This window comes from Engystomops pustulosus, chromosome 7 (genome assembly GCF_040894005.1).
Source record: "Engystomops pustulosus chromosome 7, aEngPut4.maternal, whole genome shotgun sequence".
Taxonomy (NCBI): domain Eukaryota; kingdom Metazoa; phylum Chordata; class Amphibia; order Anura; family Leptodactylidae; genus Engystomops; species Engystomops pustulosus.
This window is the reverse complement of record NC_092417.1, coordinates 24838014-24851391: the sequence shown is the minus strand read 5'-3', so window position 1 is coordinate 24851391 and position 13378 is coordinate 24838014.

Below are 13378 nucleotides of genomic sequence, written 5' to 3'. Positions count from 1 at the left end.
TCGATACCCACTGAATCTATGTGCTGTGGCTTCCTCCATCGATAGTGCCTTATTTTGGGTTTGAGCATCAGAACCTCCAGTTGCGAGCACCACCTTTTACATGTTACCGTGCAGGACTTGGATTGCTGCCTTACTACTCCTTTTTATTTGGTGTTTTATATACGTCTAAATTAAGGTTACTGTTCTTGCTAAATGTCTAATCCCTGTATGAATATTTATAGTGGACCTCTCTGATACGGCAGCCTCCTACACATTGATACTTATACACACAAACCTAATAGGACTGATTTGTGTGACTGGAAGGTCCCCAGAGGATTAAAGTGCTTTCAACACTCAAACTTTTATTGTTACAACGTTTATTATTTTCCTTTTTTATTTTTATATGTGTTCTACAAAACGGAGAGAAGATTCAAGTTTTAATAATACAGCAGACACCTACCATGTATGCTAAGCCTTCTTATTACATCCTTAATGATACTGGGGCACATTTACTAAGGTCCATGCGCCAGTTTTCTGTCAGACTTTGCATGTTCTTTCTATTGAAATGGCTTGCACAGGTATTTAAGAAGTGTCTGAGGCACATTTGTGTCACACACGACCCTTTTGTGGCGCGGCTACCCTACTCATCATGCAACACAAATTTCTGCACTGAAGGGGGCAGGTTCCATTGCTTAGTTTTAAAATGTGCCAGATTTAACAGGCAAAGTCCAACAGAAATGTGCCGCGCACCCCATGTTAAAGGTGCACCAAAAACATAGTGGTGCACTCTTTCAGAGCTATGCCAAGGGCACCAAATTCATGCAGAACATGTGCCGGAAATCCTGAATCTGGCGCCCCTGCACTATATGCAGGCAAACTACAAGTACGGACTGCAATGTTCTTAGTAAATGTGTCCGTTTGTGTCATATTAGTACAATGTTGGTTATGGGGTTAAAAGACTTTGCCTGTAAGTACATCCAACTCAACCAAGTTTTCAAAAGAGAAAAAATTCTTTCATCCTCCATTCAACGGAATCAAACTTATTGAAATTATACACTGCTAATCTTAATATAGCATACTGCCATTTTTTTGATCCTCTTACCCTTTAACATTCTCTATAGAATAGGTTATCATTCATACAATTAAAGTTCCGTTGAATTCTCTTGAGTGATCAAAACAAGGGGCCACAAATAACCAAACTTCACTTTAATATCCATGTTTTATGGAAAAAAATTGACATGGGTTATACTTAGTGGAGCTCACATGCAAGATTTTCCACTTTAACACCCCGTCCACCAACAAAATTCTAAGTAGATTTCAGGAGTGCAACATCAACAGCCAAGAGAACAAGGTGTTAACCAGAGAGAGGACGTCAGCTATAACATAATAGTCTTTTCTTTACCTTTTAGACAGTAGGAATTCTTTCTTTGTACTTCATACAAGGCAATGCAGCTCCCTATTTACATCTTATAAACAATTCATTTATCTTATTTATCTTATCTCTGTGTGTTTTTGCCTTTGTCTTTTTTCCGTCTGCTATTTTGGTAATTTATCAATCTCACTTTTTCCTTGTCTGGAATGTTTTTATTTTTTCAGATCTCTTTTCGAAACATTTGTTACAATTGTTGCAAAAATGTTGCACAAATGTCCCAAGTCACAAGTTTTCCTCAAGTATGGTTTCTTCTAGAGTTTTTTGTGCCAATAAATGTCGCAAATTTTAGACAATTTGAAATGATAAATGTCATTTGTGACATTTAACACTTCTGGAATAGAAGAGAAATGTGTCTTACTGACGAAAAACAAATGTCCGGTGGACATTTCAAAATGTTTCCAAAGAGGAGCAAAAATTGCTTTGCGCTAAAAAGACAGAAAAACAGGAATAAAAAAAAAGATAAATGACCCCCAAAGTGTCTCTAAGACTAGTACTAGTAAAACCAATAATGTTTATTTTACACAATAACAACTAATATACCCCTTTAATGCTACCTTAAATAGGATAATAGCCCTGTGTTCCTTCTGACAAATGAAATAAGGTGTCCTGTAAAAATATAATATACTTATGATACCTCACAAATTGAAAGTTCTACTAGAGGTTTGATGTGACCCAATGTTTATCTCATAATGATATTATATTATTGAAAACAATTGTAAGTAGAGATGAGCGAGCACTAAAATGCTCGGGTACTCGTTATTCGAGACGAACTTTTCCCGATGCTCGAGTGCTCGTCTCGAATAACGAACCCCATTGAAGTCAATGGGAGACTCGAACATTTTTCAAGGGGACCAAGGCTCTGCACAGGGAAGCTTGGCCAAACACCTGGGAACCTCAGAAAAGGATGGAAACACCACGGAAATGGACAGGAAACAGCAGGGGCAGCATGCATGGATTCCTCTGAGGCTGCATAATCGCACCATTATGCCAAAATTATGGGCAACAGCATGGCCATGACAGAGTGACAGAATGAAGCTAGATAGCATCTAAAACATCCAATAATTGACCCTGACACTATAGGGGACGGCATGCAGAGGCAGCGGCAGCAGGCTAGAGAGTGGCATGGCGACATACCCTAAATGGACTCAGGCTTCAAACCAATGGGTGGCAGAGAGGAACCAAAGGAGGTGAGCAAGAAGCGCTCAAATAATATCGGTACATGATAAAAGTTTGCCAGTATATTTTGTGGATAACACAGCAGGGTGGCGACAAAGTTAACATGGAAGCCATGAAAACAACCCAAAATTCTGCCTGACACAGCTCGTTTGATAAGGGGACCATGTATGGAGGCAGTGAACTAGTAGTAGATTAAAGGTGCTGCAGTTAAAATTATGTTAGTTGAATCTTGGCATGGAGCTGGCGCTCCGCTGCCAGGCGAGCTTTCACCAATCCAAGCCCCCGTCTCTAGGCTACTCCCCAAACAGCACTTCTAAGAACCTTTTGTATAAGATCAAGTGTAGTAGCGTTCTTATAAGTTTGGGATATGGCGGGTGAGGGGAATGTAAACAGATGCGCAAGAAGCGCTGAAATAATATCGGTTAATCATAAAAGTTTGCCAGTATATTTTTTGGATAACACAGCAGGGTGGCGACAAAGTTAACAACTTTGATGTGGAATCCATGAAAACAACCCAAATTTCTGCCTGACACACCTCGTTGTATGGAGGCAGCTATATGGACGACTTTTGGAGGTAGCAATGGAGACAACGTGTGGAGGCTGCTATGGAGACAATTTAATTTGGATAGTGCCTGTATGTGGCAGTCCAAAAAAGTTTTCAAACCAGAGGAGCAGGTAGGTGGCCCTCCAGAAAAATTGAATAGATTGAGTGCCTGTATGTGGCAGTCCAAAAAAGTTTTCAAACCAGAGGAGCAGGTAGGTGGCATTCCAGAAAAATTGAATAGATTGAGTGCCTGTATGTGGCAGTCCAAAAAAGTTTTCAAACCAGAGGAGCAGGTAGGTGGCCCTCCAAAAAAATTGAATAGATTGAGTGCCTGTATGTGGCACTCCCAAAAATTGTTTAAAACAGAGGAGCGGGTAGGTGGCCCTCCAGAAAAATTACATGCATAAAGTACTATAGCTAGAGCCAGTGGGCCCTGTCAAAAAATAGCCAGTTTCCTCTGCTTTAGTGTACAAAGAGGAGGAGAAGGAGGAAAATGAGGAGGAGGAGTGCATAAATTATTCAGGTTGAGCTTCCTTCACCTGGTGGAGATTGGAAATTATGAGAAATCCAGGCTTTATTCATCTTAATAAGCGTCAGCCTGTCAGCGCTGTCAGTCGACAGGCGTGTACGCTTATCGGTGATGATGCCACCAGCTGCACTGAAAACCCGCTCGGACAAGACGCTAGTGGCAGGGCAGGCAAGAATCTCCAAGGCGTACAGCGCCAGTTCGTGCCACATGTCCAGCTTTGAAACCCAGTAGTTGTAGGGAGCTGTGTGATCATTTAGGACGATGGTATGGTCAGCTACGTACTCCCTCACCATCTTTCTGTAAAGATCAGCCCTACTCTGCCGAGACTGGGGACAGGTGACAGTGTCTTGCTGGGGTGACATAAAGCTGGCAAAAGCCTTGTAAAGCGTACCCTTGCCAGTGCTGGACAAGCTGCCTGCTCGCCTACTCTAACTCGCTACATGTCCCGCAGAACTACGCACTCTGCCGCTAGCGCTGTCAGAAGGGAAATACTGTTTCAGCTTGTGCACCAGGGCCTGCTGGTATTCATGCATTCTCACACTCCTTTCCTCTCCAGGGATGAGAGTGGAAAGATTTTGCTTGTACCGTGGGTCCAGGAGAGTGAATACCCAGTAATCGGAGCTGGAATAAATTCTTTGAACGCGAGGGTCACGGGATAGGAAGCCTAGCATGAAATCTGCCATATGCGCCAGAGTCCCAACGCGCAAGAATTCACTCCCCTCACTGGCCTGACTGCCCATTTCCTCCTCCTCCAACTCCTCCAACTCCTCTTCTTCTGCCCATACACGCTGAACAGTGAAGGTCTGAGCAATGCTCCCCTCTTGTGTCTCGCCAACATTCTCCTCCTCTTCCTCCTCATCCCCCTCCACCTCCACCGATATGCGCTGAGAAACAGACCTGAGGGTGCTTTGGCTATCAACAAGGGAATCTTCTTCCCCCGTCTCTTGTGACGAGCGCAAAGCTTCCGACTTCATGCTGATCAGAGAGTTTTTCAACAGGCCAAGCAGCGGAATGGTGAGGCTGATGATGGCGGCATCGCCACTGACCATCTGTGTTGACTCCTCAAAGTTACTCAGCACCTGACAGATATCAGACATCCACGTCCACTCCTCATTGTAGACTTGAGGAAGCTGACTGACCTGACTACCAGTTCTGGTGGAAGTTGACATCTGGCAGTCTACAATCGCTCTGCGCTGCTGGTAAACTCTGGATAACATGGTTAATGTTGAATTCCACCTCGTGGGCACGTCGCACAACAGTCGGTGAGCGGGCAGTTGGAGGTGGCGCTGCGCTGCCCTGAGAGTGGCAGCATCTGTGCTGGACTTCCTGAAATGCGCACAGATGCGGCGCACCTTCGTGAGCAAATTAGACAGATTGGGGTATGTCTTGAGGAAACGCTGAACTATGAGATTTAACACATGGGCCAGGCATGGCACATGTGTCAGTCTGCCGAGTTGCAGAGCCGCCACCAGGTTACGGCCGTTGTCACACACAACCATGCCTGGCTTCAGGTTCAGCGGTGCCAGCCACAGATCAGTCTGCACCGTGATGCCCTGTAATAGTTCTTGGGCGGTGTGCCTTTTATCGCCTAGGCTCAGCAGTTTGAGCACCGCCTGCTGTAGCTTAGCGACGGCACTGCTGCTGTGCCTAGATTTAGCGACTGATGGCGCCATGCCCACGGATGGTAGTTCGGAGGAGGAGGTGGAGGAGGGGTGGGAGGAGGAGGAGGCATAGTAGGCCTTTGAGACCTGGACCGAGGTAGGCCCCGCAATCCTCGGCGTCGGCAGTATATGACCAGCCCCAGGGTCAGACTCGGTCCCAGCCTCCACCAAGTTAACCCAATGTGCCGTCAGCGATATATAGTGGCCCTGCCCGGCAGCACTCGTCCACGTGTCCGTGGTCAGGTGGACCTTGTCAGAAACGGCGTTGGTCAGGGCACGGGTGATGTTGTCTGACACGTGCTGGTGCAGGGCTGGGACGGCACATCGGGAAAAGTAGTGGCGGCTGGGGACCGAATACCGAGGGGCGGCCGCCGCCATGAGGTTGCGAAAGGCCTCGGTCTCTACTAGCCTATAGGGCAGCATCTCCAGGCTAAGCAATCTGGAGATGTGGACATTAAGGGCTTGGGCGTGCGGGTGGGTTGCACTATATTTTCTTTTCCGCTCCAGCGTCTGGGGTATGGAGAGCTGAACGCTGGTGGATGCTGTGGAGGATCGTGGAGGCGACGATGGGGTTGTTCTGCCAGGGTCCTGGGCAGGGGGCTGACTATCAGCTGACACAGGGGAAGGAGCAGTGGTGTGCACGGCCGGAGGTGAATGGGCTTGGTGCCACTGTTTCGGGTGTTTAGCATTCATATGCCTGCGCATACTGGTGGTAGTTAAGCTAGTAGTGGTGGAACCCCTGCTGATCCTGGTTTGGCAAACGTTGCACACCACAGTCCGTCGGTCATCCGGTGTTTCCTTAAAGAACCTCCAGACTTCTGAAAATCTAGCCCTCGCCGCGGGAACCCTCGCCACGGGAGCTTCACTACATGACACATTTGGCGCTGATGCACCTGCTCTGGCCCTGCCTCTCCGTCTGGCCCCACCACTGCCTCTTCCAACCTGTTCTGCTATAGGACTCTCCTCCGTCTCAGAAGCACTGTGTTCACCCGGCCTCTCAACCCAGCTTGGGTCTGTCACCTCATCATCCTCCGATCCCTCAGTCTGCTCCCCCCTCGGACTTCCTGCCCTGACAACAACTTCACCACTGTCTGACAACCGTGTCTCCTCATCGTCGGACACCTCTTTACACACTTCTTCCACTACGTCAAGAAGGTCATCATCACCCACAGACTGCGACTGGTGGAAAACCTGGGCATCGGAAAATTGCTCAGCAGCAACCGGACAAGTGGTTTGTGACTGTGGGAAGGGTCCAGAAAACAGTTCCTCAGAGTATGGCGGTTCAAATGCCAAATTTTCCTGGGAGGGGGCAGACTGGGGGGGAGGAGGCTGAGGTGCAGGAGCTGGAGGAGTGCCGATTTCGGTGACATGGGTGGACTGTGTGGAAGACTGACTGGTGGACAAATTGCTTGAAGCATTGTCGGCAATCCACGACATCACCTGTTCGCACTGTTCTGGCCTCAACAGTGCTCTACCATGAGTCCCAGTAACTTCAGACATGATGAACCTAGGGAGTGTAGCTCTGCGGCGTTCCCCTGCTCCCTCATCAGCAGGTGGTGTCTCACCCCACCCAGGACCACGGCCTCTGACCCCTGCAGTAGATGGACGCCCACGTCCCCGCCCTCGTCCTCGTCCTCTACCCCTAGCCCTCGGGTTAAACATTTTGAAAATGAAAGTTATATAACTTTAATTTTTTTTTTAACTGTTTTTTGTGTTTTTTTGTGTTTTTTAGTTTTTTTTTTGTGTTTTTTAGTTTTTAAAACCAAACAATGCTATCCTATTGCTATGGCTATTTTCTAGCCAAGTATGAAAGCACACTGATGAGATGATGCTGAGTTATGAAAAAATAAAAGGAAAATAAAAAGGAAATGGCAGACTGTGCCTAATTGAAATCCAACCCCTAATAAATTTTCCCACTTCGGTCTTTGCGATGGATATGTGCCTCACTAAGCGCTAAACACAGCGGTCGCAAGTCTCACTCCAAATTCCTCACAATTGGCTAGTATATGCACTGCAGCAAGGACAGCCACCAGCAGATCAACCAGAAATAAAATATATATAACGCTATTGTAGGCGTAAGTAAGCCGTTTGGATTCTCCTTTGGCTTTTTTCTAGCCAAGTATGAAAGCACACTGATGAGATGACGCTGAGTTATGAAAAAATAAAAGGAAAATAAAAAGGAAATGGCAGACTGTGCCTAATTGAAATCCAACCCCTAATAAATTTTCCCACTTCGGTCTTTGTGATGGATATGTGCGTCACTAAGCGCTAAACACAGCGGTCGCAAGTCTCACTCCAAATTCCTCACAATTGGCTAGTATATGCACTGCAGCAAGGACAGCCACCAGCAGATCAACCAGAAATAAAATATATATAACGCTATTGTAGGCGTAAGTAAGCCGTTTGGATTCTCCTTTGGCTATTTTCTAGCCAAGTATGAAAGCACACTGATGAGATGACGCTGAGTTATGAAAAAATAAAAGGAAAATAAAAAGGAAATGGCAGACTGTGCCTAATTGAAATCCAACCCCTAATACATTTTCCCACTTCGGTCTTTGTGATGGATATGTGCGTCACTAAGCGCTAAACACAGCGGTCGCAAGTCTCACTCCAAATTCCTCACAATTGGCTAGTATATGCACTGCAGCAAGGACAGCCACCAGCAGATCAACCAGAAATAAAATATATATAACGCTATTGTAGGCGTAAGTAAGCCGTTTGGATTCTCCTTTGGCTATTTTCTAGCCAAGTATGAAAGCACACTGATGAGATGACGCTGAGTTATGAAAAAATAAAAGGAAAATAAAAAGGAAATGGCAGACTGTGCCTAATTGAAATCCAACCCCTAATAAATTTTCCCACTTCAGTCTTTGCGATGGATATGTGCGTCACTAAGCGCTAAACACAGCGGTCGCAAGTCTCACTCCAAATTCCTCACAATTGGCTAGTATATGCACTGCAGCAAGGACAGCCACCAGCAGATCAACCAGAAATAAAATATATATAACGCTATTGTAGGCGTAAGTAAGCCGTTTGGATTCTCCTTTGGCTATTTTCTAGCCAAGTATGAAAGCACACTGATGAGATGACGCTGAGTTATGAAAAAATAAAAGGAAAATAAAAAGGAAATGGCAGACTGTGCCTAATTGAAATCCAACCCCTAATAAATTTTCCCACTTCGGTCTTTGCGATGGATATGTGCCTCACTAAGCGCTAAACACAGCGGTCGCAAGTCTCACTCCAAATTCCTCACAATTGGCTAGTATATGCACTGCAGCAAGGACAGCCACCAGCAGATCAACCAGAAATAAAATATATATAACGCTATTGTAGGCGTAAGTAAGCCATTTGGATTCTCCTTTGGGGTGGATATGTGTGTCACTAAGAGCTAAACACAACGGTAGCAAGTCCCCCTGCAAATTCCTCACAATATGGTACTAGCTGCACTACTAGTGCCAGCAAGCCCAGCCACAAGCAAACAAAAAAAAAAAAAGTATAACGTTATTGTAGCCCTAAGAAGGGCTGTTGGGTTCTTGTTGAATCACTCCTGCCTAACAGTAATCTACTAGCACCCTAACGCTGTCCCTGACCAGCAGCAGCTCTCTCCCTAGCGGCATCCAGACACAGAATGATCCGAGCAGCGCGGGCAGCGGCTAGTCTATCCCAGGGTCACCTGATCTGGCCAGCCAACCACTGCTATCGACGTGTAAGGGTACCACGTCATGCTGGGTGAAGTGCAGAGTCTCCTGGCTTGTGATTGGCTCTGTTTCTGGCCCCCAAAAAGCAAAACGGCGGGAGCTGCCATTTTCTCGAGCGGGCGAAGTATTCGTCCGAGCAACGAGCAGTTTCGAGTACGCTAATGCTCGAACGAGCATCAAGCTCGGACGAGTATGTTCGCTCATCTCTAATTGTAAGCAGTGTTCAACCTAAATCAAGATCATGAGACAAAATTGATAATCCAGAGGATGCCTATTGCTAGCAATGCAATTTCTTGTGATAAAAATTGCTGTGCTTAAGAAGGAACTTCAGAGAAAATCTACCATCAACTGTAGCTGATGTAATCTTCTTAAATTTGTTATCTATGGCCTCCTTACTACTAAAATCAACTTTAAATACCATGCTAATGAACCTAAAGAGCTCTCGGAGGGGGGGGGGGTTACCAGGTCAGCTCTATGCTGAAGCTTCACATGCTGTTACACTGTGCAGAAACAGCGACTTCTTGCCTCTTACTGGATGCTGAAACTCTCTGCTGCAATGAACGGGGGAGACAGAGTAACAGCCTGTGAAGAAACAGCATGGATGGGCTCCAGTTGCACTCCTAGGAGCATTTTTGGATCCTTATCATAATTTTAAAAATTGATTTTAGAAGGAAGGTGGTCACGGATCTCAAATAAAAGAAGATCACCACAGTCATGGCACCTGGATCTATGAGTAAGTGTCCCTGGTCTATCATGATGGATTTTGATGGTAAATTTTTTGAAGTTCTGCATTGCCTGAAAGAATAGAAATCATATTCTCAGAGTAAAGTCTGATATTTATTTTGTAAATATAAATAAGACATTGGGGCAGATTTATCAAGCTGTCTCAAAGTCAGAATATTTTGAGTTGCCCGTGGCAACCAATCACAGCTCAACTTTCATTTTGCCAGTGCTCATGAATATTTTAAAGGAGAGTTCTGACTTTCAGACAACTTGATAAATCTGCCCCATTATCTTAGAAAAAAATTAAATGCATTTGAACTTTTAAGGAGTTTCCTTATTGAATTCCTAACTTCTTTGTTTCTTAAGGTATAAATTAGGGGGTTCAGTGTCGGAGTAATAACTGTAAACAATATGGCGGCAATCCTGTCTTTTTCCAGGGAAGTATCAGAAACAGGTCCAAGGTAAGTGCACATTGCTGTGCCATAAAATAAAATAACAATGGTTAAATGAGAGGAACATGTTGAGAATATTTTGGAGCCTCCTTTTGAAGATCTTATCTTGAGGACATGAGTAATGATGTAAACATAAGACAACACAGTGAGAGAAAAGGTGCTTAGGCTGATAAAGCCACTGACTATGGCCATGGTGACTTCGTTCACTTGAATGTCTTTACACGCCAGCTTTATCACTGGTTTCACATCACAATAAAAATGTTTGATTCTTTGTTTGTTACAGAACGGCAGCTGAGATGTCATGATGGCATTAACTAATGACGTAGTGAGACCTGTCAACCATGCGGCTAAAACCAGTTGGATACAGGTAGACCTCCCCATTATGGTTATGTATCGTAGTGGATAGCAAATAGCAACGTATCGGTCATAACCCATGATAGCCAGGAGGATACCTTCTGTACAGCCCAAAGTATGGAAGAAGTACATTTGAGTGATACAGCTGTTGACAGTAATGATGTTCTCCACAAGAAACCCAACCATCATTTTTGGTACTGTGACTGAAGAGAAAATCATATCCACAAAGGAAAGGTTGGCAAGGAGGAAATACATTGGAGACTGTAGAACAGGATCTCGGGTCACCAATGAAATTATGGTGAGATTTCCACAAAGGTCAAGAAGGTAGAAAAAGAGTATAAAAGCAAAGAGGACCTTTTGGAGCCATGGCTGGTCAGTGATTCCCATGAGGATGAAATTACTTAGCAAAGTTGTATTTATTTTTTCCATTTACTTACAAATTATGAAACTGTTTATACTATGTAAGAATAAAATCACCATGAAAATTCTTTTATACCAAAAAATGTGTGCACCTGCTCCTGTAGATATGACTAGTATTGAAAGTACTAATACAACATCAATTGTACATAGAGTATCTATAATCTCACATAATACAGTACATGAATAATATGGTTCAGAATCTGGGCAATGTGCTTGACTTCTGACTAAACTGTTAAAGAAAGAATATGTCTTTTAGGAAGTTAAAAATGTAATATTTTAGTTTTTTCCCCCAAAATTTAGATTTTTAAAAAAAATTTAAAAAAAACCCACCCAGGGCTATATAAATGCTAAGGTAAAATGTTATAGCTCTTCGATCACAGAATTTAAAAAGTTATAAGAATTACCGCATCCTTGTTGACCAAAACACAACATTTAGAATGGTTCAAAACAAGAAATAATAAAGAATTGGAGGTCATTTGGGTAACTGTATTTTGTGTTTGAAAACTAAACAAGAAAACAATCCTAATTTCTTGAATAAAAGTTCTAAATGTTTATAAATCTTTCATTAAAATACATGGTCATCAGGATATCTTTGAACGTCCTTCATCTTTGACTAGGGACGTTCATGTTGGGCATAATCCAAGGACAGATCATGCCCAAGAAAGAACATACATGTCCTTGAGAATGTACTGTTACTTTCACAGCATTTTCAGGCCTGGCTCTCTGTTCAAGAGATTTCTCAGTGAAGAGAAATCCTAACCCTTACTGCTGCCATCACTGTTGATGAAGCAGGTACAGGGCAGGATCTTTCTCTGCTGTTCCCCCAACCCTTGTGACTCGATCATGAGGTGCCGTAGGGGTGTTTATATCAGGCCAGATAAAAGCCTCTGGATCTGCCAAGTACGGATGCCTCCATATGGATGGTCAGTCAGAGGATGGGGCTAATATGCTTAATATCAGTGTTGTACTGTAAAATATAACACACTGCTATACAAAAGTACTGCAGTGGATTATATGACCAACATATGATATTATAAGTCTACTAGTTGCACATTTACAATAGTTAAATAAAGTTTAATAGAATTAAAAAAATAAAGCAAAAACATTTAAACAAAAAGCCATTAAAAAATGTATTCTATAAATAATCCTGCAACAATAACGTATTCCATAAATAATCTAAAACCAAAAACAGAAAATGGGAATCACTGCATCTGTAACAATCCAGGCTAAAATAATATGTAATTATTTTACCTGTACACTAAAAGGTATAAAACAGTTTTTGTAATTTGTGCCTAAAAAACTACAATTAAAAGTGATCAAAAAGTCAGATGTAACAAAAATTGTGCCTAGCAAAACTAAGACCCATTCGGCAAAAAAATAACCCTACAAATAGCTCTTGTGGCAAATACAACTAATTCTAAAGCAAACAGGCCTTGATGTTGACTGAAAATTTTAAAAAAGTTATGTCTCAGTGTTTTTTTTAATTAAAAGATATTAACACATTTTGACGTTGGAATGACGTCTTCTTCAGATCTGATGACCTTTGATGATGATCCAGTGCAATGCAGTTTGAGAATTGAAAATTGTTTCTCATTCATATCTTCTATTTTTCTTCTTTATCCTCATTGTTATTGATAAATGGTAATCCTGACTTACAATTACCGACCCATTATCTTAGGGTTTTATCTGTCCTGAAGAAGACATCATTTCAATATGTTAATAGGATCTGTTGTGTAACAGGTATAAATGAGTGTAATCAATTCAATAGCTATAAATCCAGCTTTATGTTGTGTATTGTACATCTATGTTCAGTTACACTGACCTTAACTTGGGTACCAGATGTTTTTAAAATGTACCCTGGTAGAAATCATCCATCTTCAGAATTTAGACAAAAATCGCTGCTCTACCTTATTGTAAGTGAACAATTCCAATTATTTTTTTTATAATATGGATATTATGAGGCGAACAAGAAATATGAAGGGTGTGTTTTTACATGGAGAGTACCATAGTACACTGCAGTAAGCAATCAATACAAGAACTCTTCTTACCTGGGAAATCAAATTTTTTTAAATTGAAACATGAAAAATGATAAAAGAAAGAACTTATATCTCTCAAGAGGTATCTACGGAAAAATATGTTTTCCAATGCGAGGCCCTAAATATTCAGAAGGTAGAATAATATTCTGGTTCTTAAAGACTGCAATATGTAGTGGTTGATAAATTCCTAAGAGAAATTTCTAATCACTTAATTTTTTTTCCATGGACGAAATAAGAATCTTGGGACATGCCTGCTTTGCAAGGGAATCAGAGGCAAAAATATAGTAAATTTTAAGAGAAAATGACCGGACCAATTAATGACCGGACTTTGTTTTTATAGTTGGGGGAAGCTCAGATTTTTCCTACAATTCAAA